The following is a 7,288-nucleotide window of genomic DNA, read 5'->3' on the forward strand; positions in this document are numbered from 1 at the left end:
AGGAATTGTAATTGTAATTTAATTACTTTCTAGTGTCAGTAATTGCTAAATTTCAGGCACAATTACAATTACTTTTGCAAGATTTTGTGGCGGCGGCGCTTTTCCCCCCTGGCCACGGAGACGACAGCACAGCCAAAGCGACGGGAGAGAGCGTCTCCCAACCTGCTAAAAAAATTTGGAAAAGAGGGATGGGAAAGAAAGGCTGGGATAGAACGGAATGAAGGATTTTGTAGACTGTAAAACGATTTAAGGAAGAATTTGAAAAATAATTTGATAAATGAGGGCTACATTCGCGTTCGTTTTCGTTCCTGTCGTAGTTGAATCTGACTCTTCGTCTCGTTTGCTTCCTGTTGCTCCAGCTTCTAGGGGTCTTTCTTATTTCTCATTCCCACACGGGGGCATCGGAGGTCGAAGTCGAGCTGGTTGGCTCCGATCACATCATCCGGTCGAGGTGGGGAGGTTCGAGGTTCTCCTTACGCTTCTTCGCCGCTAGCATATTCGCTTACATATTTCAGTCAAGTTTGGAACTTTTTTGTTCATGAAATTATTCTCTTTTCTTTATGAGTTTTTCACGTCCTTCTCCTCTATCTCGTATGTTGATACCACTAACAGTAAGTCGTGCTACTCTAACATCGAGGCGAAGAAGTAAAGAAGCAGCAGGTCTCATTAACACGACTCACCCTGCCTTACTTCCAACTGTTCTTGCTACACTGCTCTTCCTTCTCCCAATCCTCGTCTACCTTTTTGTATAAATCTTCATTATTTAGTGTTCGCTCTACCTAACCCTTTCAACCGTTTGTCAGCCTGATTGGACGAGATTCCAAAACTTACAAAACGCGGCTTTAGCTGTAGGGAGCTTGTTTTTGCATTTGTTGTTCGTTGAAGGCTTCTTTTTTTATAGAGGGCTTGGCTTGCACTTTGTTTTTACACCTCTATCGTGACCCTCCACTCGTTGTCCTCTCGTCTTGGCCTGTGGAACCGCCCCGAGGCGCGCAGTGCTGCTTTGCATTGAGAAGCTGCAACAGTCTTATCTACAATGGAAAAGGAAAGGCTGCCGGGGCCTTGTTGCGAAAAATTCTCTAAACAGATTAGCACCAATGTAAAAGACTATAATCGTGAGGAGCAAACTCTCCGGACCGTTTCTGAAAACAAATTCAATAAACCGAAAGGCGACCTCCAATTTGCGGAAACACTTGCAGGTAGGCAACTTTCTTGTTACTTTGAATAATACTTACAGTTATAAAAAAATAATAATAATAGCTCGTCTATATCTTCCAGCTGAAACACGCTCAAGTAAATCGTGAAATCGAGGCGTCCAAGAGGCCGCAGTTTTGGAATAATTCGCGGATTCTAATTTTCGCGACGCGGTGCGGTCGCGATATAGATTCCAATGTGTTTACATTTTTTTTTTCGCGAATTGTAGGCGATTCGCGAAATTCGCGAAAATAAAGTCATTTGCAGTGTATCATGAATTTTTCGAGGTTGTTCTTGCCATGCTAAATTCAAATCGGCCTTCTTTATGAGACGCACAACATCGATACAATCATTGTTATCCTAATGATTAGCTACATGACGATCCTAAATTTATTATTTATCTCAGTAGCTTTTTGGGTGTTACCGTGCACTGAATTAACCCAGAATCTCTGGCAATAGAGTTGCTGCTATTGTGACACTAGTTTTGTGGAAGCAACCACAGTTCGTGTGCTACGGTTACCCACATCCGGCATGTTACAAGTCCACAGACAGGGAGAGGCAGCGAATCATCGTGGCTGCAATGTTTTCATAAGTTGTCGTATCCTTTAAATGTTTGACGTCGTTTACAAGTTTCTCTTATTAGCCATTTTTACGTGAGTTTTATGATACCAGTGCTGTCGCATATAATTGTTTCCTTGTATTATTTTTAAGTTTATTTTTTCTTGGTTTGACTTGGATACCATTTGCATAAGCTCTAGGGAGGTTCACCTCGCACCTGTGAATTTTGTCGCCATTTTTTATGTTTTGAGAATATATGAACGCAGGAGTTCATTACTCCAAACTATTAAGTTCTATAATCCATTTAACAAATTTCATAAAAGGAAAGTACAATGCGTGTCATTTATACAGCGGCCATATAACTCGGTTTACAGTTATATGGCCCAATGGGGGGGGTAACTCTCAGAAGTAAGTAATTGTAAAGTAATTGCATTACTTTTAAAAAGTAATTTGTAATTGCAATGAACTACTTTTGCGTAGTAGTAATTGTAATTGTAGTTAAACTACTTTTGGAGCTAAGTAATTGTAATTGTAATTAAATTACATTTTGAAAGTAATTTACCCATGTATGCTAGAGTGCATCTTTTTTGTACGAGGATTGCAGTTGAGGGAGTTGAATTGGGATTGCCGAGCATGGCAGGCACATTCACATCTCTTTACTTTCGGGTTACCCTGCACTGCCCGAAGGCATTATTGCAGGGGGGGTGAGGGGAGGGGAGGTATGTAGTCAGTCGTGAAGGTAGAAATACGCCCGTGCATATATGTACCAAAAAAAAGAAATGCAGGCACACAGGTAAACACATTCAAAAACAAAAGCGAGCCCAGAATAAGATAAAAGCCACATTGGTTGCTCACATTCTATAGTCGGTGACAGGTCAATAAGGAAGTGGAAGCTGCTCCCACCTTTTTCCACTCTAGCAGACTGAACCCTGGAGAGGAGGCACCCTCCTTTCCAGCGTTTGCTCTGCTAAAGGGGAAAGAGGTGGGAGGAGCTTTCACTTCATTCTTGACCTGTCACCGACTATAGGTACCTGCCAACGTTCCATGTTTTTGGACGTAAGCCAACACTTTGACAAGTAGGATGAATTGGGCTGTTGTATATTGGGTGTATCAAAGAGCGGCCAGGCTCTTTAAACCGACTGCAAAATTCGGTTTCTTAACCTATTGCACTACGACTTTGTGCAGCGTTGCTACGGGATGGTGCATTTTTTTTGTAAAATTGCAAAGAGCAAGCTTACTTGAGGAAAAAGTAAAGAAAGAAAAAGTCTTAGCTCCTATGGAAATGCGACGAAGCCAAAGGTCTTTAAACAATATGCCACCGTTTCACTAGAGAGTCAAAAGATGGCACAAGGGGTCATGACGCCAACTGCGCCAACGTACGAGCATACGGCGCCGAAAGCTGGCGTCTTTAGCAGACAATCTTTTCGACTCAAAAGTGGCACGAGCTTTTCTGATATCAGTTGCCAATGTATTTTTTTTATTATCCTTACTGATAAAACATATTGAATGGACACATAATCGATTAGAAAAGTGGTTTGTTGGGATATTTTGACTGTTTTTTTCGGAGTACCGATGTCATCTGCTTTGCAGTTCCTTGTTGTTACCGCGCCTGTTTTTGTTTCTGCGACTGTCGCCCCCTGCGGAATGCACTCTACTTTACATGTTTGATCCATTTATTTTGTTCCTTGGTTCGTTAATGACATGAATGTCTTCTAGTCAGAGCAACGAAATTGAGCGAGTTCAGAAGCGCCTGGCGCGAACAGCTTATGACAGATACTTTCAACATTCTTAATATAATTATGAATCACTTGTGAACTATTTCGGCTTAAATCGTACCATTCGTGATGTGCGTTTTTACATAAAGTAACTTCTGGCCGGACTGATAGCAATCACTCTTATCATCCATGAACTTTCACGTACCGACGCGAAGTAGTAGAGTGATTTTACCATTTTACCCTAATTCCCCATATGATTCCTTACCTATGTCTAGAATTACGCACTTGTATAATAAACTTCATGATGTGGATCTGAACACATATGCACATACATAATTCCTTATCAACACTAAAAAGATTGTAACCTCTATATATACTTTGCTTGTTTTTTAGTGCTGGGCTTTGTTTCGCTTTTAGCATGTCATATACTCATTCTACAGACCTCTGATGTTCCTGTATCTTGTTTGCTCACTTAGCTGCTTTTTTAAGGTGACAATTACTTTTGTTCATGTTGCTGTGTTTTCTGTTTCTTTATTTTTTAGTGTGAAGCTAATATTTTGTTTATAGTGTACCAATAACAAGGTCTTTGCAGCTGTTTTTGGACACTAGCACAAAGTAAAGTATTATTAATATTATCATTTCTGGAAATGTGCCGCTCCAAATAATTAAAACAACCCTCACTGTAAAACATGCCAACAGCAACATGACAAGGAATTTCAATAAATTGTATTAAATTGTAAATCGTCTTCAGGTATTATACAGGGTGTCAACTAATCTGGAAAACCTGGGATTGTCAGGGAATTTTGAACCATATGGAAAAGTCAAGGAAATTTTAGTAAAGAGCTAAATCAGGGAAAATGGCACATGGAAGTGGCATGGCGGTGTGCAACGAAACCCAACTGTCGTGCAGCAGCGTGTCTGCACTGAGTAATGTTGCCAGAAATGTCACTAGGCAGATCAAGCAACCATCCATTAAAAGGGATGAGCCACTTGGGCTCCATAATTTAGCAACTATGGCGAGCATAGGACCAATAGCAGGTCAGAGTTCTTCGGTCGTATAAGCACTCCTTCGAGAGAAACACCGGTCAGGGAATTTGAAACAAGTAATTCGGTAGGCACATTCAAGCAAATTCTGATGTTGTGCACTGCACGTCACAGTTAGCACAGACAAGCAATGGGCTGTCTTTTTCTTTGTTTCAATTATGTAACTGATACGTGCCATCAGAATTGCTAGTGTGGGGGAAAGTGCTAATTTTGAGCTCCAGCGTAAAGTACTATTTTGGGCGCATCAATATTCTGTATGAGTAAAATGCAATGAAAAAGTGCTAATTTCGTGTTCGCACTAGCAGTGTCATGCAGTGTGCATGGGGCAGGCCGGGCAAAATGAATCGGCACAGCCTATGTCGGTAGTCATTAACAAAAGGGTGACATATCATTTAATCTGGTCGGAACACTCATATATTCACCCATGTCTATTTGTAGTAATGGTAGGCTTTCATATCTCCCGTGACCATTGCACCAGGGTAACGGACTTGGTTATGATTTTCATATTTTCCCCATTTACAGAAGCAGTCAGACTGATAAAAGGCCCGAGTGGTGCAACGCTTGAAGAAATTGAAGCAGGAGCCAAGGGTTGGCTGAAGAACTGCCGAGCATGCGTAAATAGCGCCACAAAAAGGTATGGTACTTAAGCATTATTTCATCTAAACATTTTCCCTTTTCCTGCTGACTGAGAAGTGGCAAATTGAAAACATACTTAAAAGTCACTTAATGATACAAGCCTTGTATAATTATGACTATGAAACTTAATGTATAGCACTGACTGAAATTTCGGATACCGTACACCTCGTTGCTCAAATTTTCGGAAGTTTTTTTTTCCATTTATACTTACAAACAGTCGCCGTATGCTTCATTGCAAGCATTTTGGTTGTTTGGTCTCGTAGCCTCGGATCCCCGTCTTACGCATGAAAAAGCTAGATTGGGCCACGGTCAGATATTCCAGTTCCATTATATCCAACATAGCCGCCATCTGGGGGCCATACTTCTGTATCTTCTCGTGTTTGCATTTCCCTACCGCGACCAGGAGAAGAACTACTGTCCACCATTCTTCCCGTGTTCTTCGAGCGAGTATATTTGGCAGATAGGTGCTGCAGTAAAGCGAGCTTGGTCAGCTGAATGTAGCCTCCAAATCATACCAGCTTTATCTTTACTGTATGCGGCAGCAATGGCCTCAGCAACGCTTGGCACTGCGATCATCCAAACATGTGGAAAGCGACCAGTATGAAGTGGAAGTTGCATGAGAACTTAATATTGGCATCAAACAAGTGGAAAGTCGGCAATACCATGCAGAGGTTGCATGGAATTTTTTCATTTAAGTTAAAGACCGACGACCAGTTCGCGCTTTCCACTTTTCGCCCGCTTCCTCCTCTCCCTCCTACCGTTTCCATCCATGCCCGCCCCTCTTGGTCCCTTCTTTCCATCCTTCGCTTCCCCCGCCCGAAGGCGTGGAGAGGAGGATCTTCTGCCTTGCAGAATCTCGAGTCTGGTTGTCGGCCTTTAAAATAGCTTTTTAGACTGCTTTTTCGGGTTGCCTTCGAGTCTGGAAAATTGGTCGGCATTTGCATTTAAACATCATAGAGTCACTCTGTTGGCATACTATTGCAAATAATTGCTTTGTAGATTGCTCCTTGTTTTTTTGCCTTGTTTTGCAAAAAACAAAGTACTAATTCATGTTGGTCTTGTGGTGTACTTTGGCTAGCAGGTGTACTTTGGCTAGCAGAATCATTCTCAAATCTTAAAAGTGGTTTTCTGGACTTCTCTTCTATAGCAAACTTCAGTCATTTTTGGGCTGCTTTGAAATTTCGCAGGAAACTTCTAGCAGTGTCATACAAAATTTGTTTCTGAAATTAGCTTTATATCCGAAATATCTTGAAAATTCCTGATAGGCAGCAAAACATGGGGTATTTACAATGGGCACATTATGGGTACATTATACAATGCATGCTTAGACACTTGATACCTTTATAAAACTGGGAACAATAGGGAATATTAAACTCATAAAAATTTACTTTTCGTTTCATTGCAGGAAGCTTCCACGAGTGTGAGAGTTAAGAAACTTCCATGAGTCAGCTGGAAACTTCCACAAGTCATCTGGATTGCAAGCCATTATTTCATTTCTTATTGTTCTAAAACTAATAAGCAGTGCATTGAAAGCTTCAATTATATTTACGTACCTATTTTACTAATAAACATGTTTTTACAGTTCTTGAACAGGAGAAAAATCATTTGCTTACTGGTGCGCAGCTATGGCTGTGTCACTTGAGAGCTTGCGATTGACAGGTGTTCAATACGTGGTGTACTTACAGACATGCAATAGCTATGCTTTGCTATGTTAACCATGTCATTTTATTCACACCAGCTTGGTGCAAAGGCCTATTTTTGCAACAGCGCTCGACTATATTGCAAAGACTTGACTCAAGAGACTGAAAGCCGCTAAGGCAACTAATTAGTGTTGCAATTCTTGATTGCCATGGTAAGTCATGGTTGTATCTTGACAAAAGCCCCCTCACATAGTCAGTCGCTGCAGTACGAATCGGCTTCAGTACTCGTCCTTACCACTATATAAGGAGTTTAGCTATTCAAAGCCTTATATGGCTTTTTGGGATTAAAATATCCAGGCCGTAACTAGGTGTCCTGTAATAGTTTTCAAGTCGTCTATGGTAGATCTTGCAAGGCATCTTGCAGCCCAAGGACTGGGCGTTATGCCGGCTAGAAGACGGCTACAGGACGTTTCAAGACGTCCGGGCTATATAATATCTTGC

The 7,288-nt window shown here is 41.3% G+C and overlaps 1 long non-coding RNA gene across 1 annotated transcript; it reads left to right on the forward strand.

Annotated features, from left to right (window-relative positions):
• Positions 1–5,044: 5,044 nt before the first annotated feature.
• LOC115327928 lies at positions 5,045–6,734 on the forward strand. The gene is made up of 2 exons (XR_005716097.3): positions 5,045–5,145; positions 6,553–6,734. It is a non-coding gene; the product is annotated as an uncharacterized LOC115327928 (long non-coding RNA).
• The last annotated feature ends 554 nt before the right edge of the window (positions 6,735–7,288 follow it).

This window comes from Ixodes scapularis, unplaced genomic scaffold, assembly GCF_016920785.2.
Source record: "Ixodes scapularis isolate PalLabHiFi unplaced genomic scaffold, ASM1692078v2 PGA_scaffold6__148_contigs__length_123643588, whole genome shotgun sequence".
Classification (NCBI taxonomy): Eukaryota; Metazoa; Arthropoda; class Arachnida; order Ixodida; family Ixodidae; genus Ixodes; species Ixodes scapularis.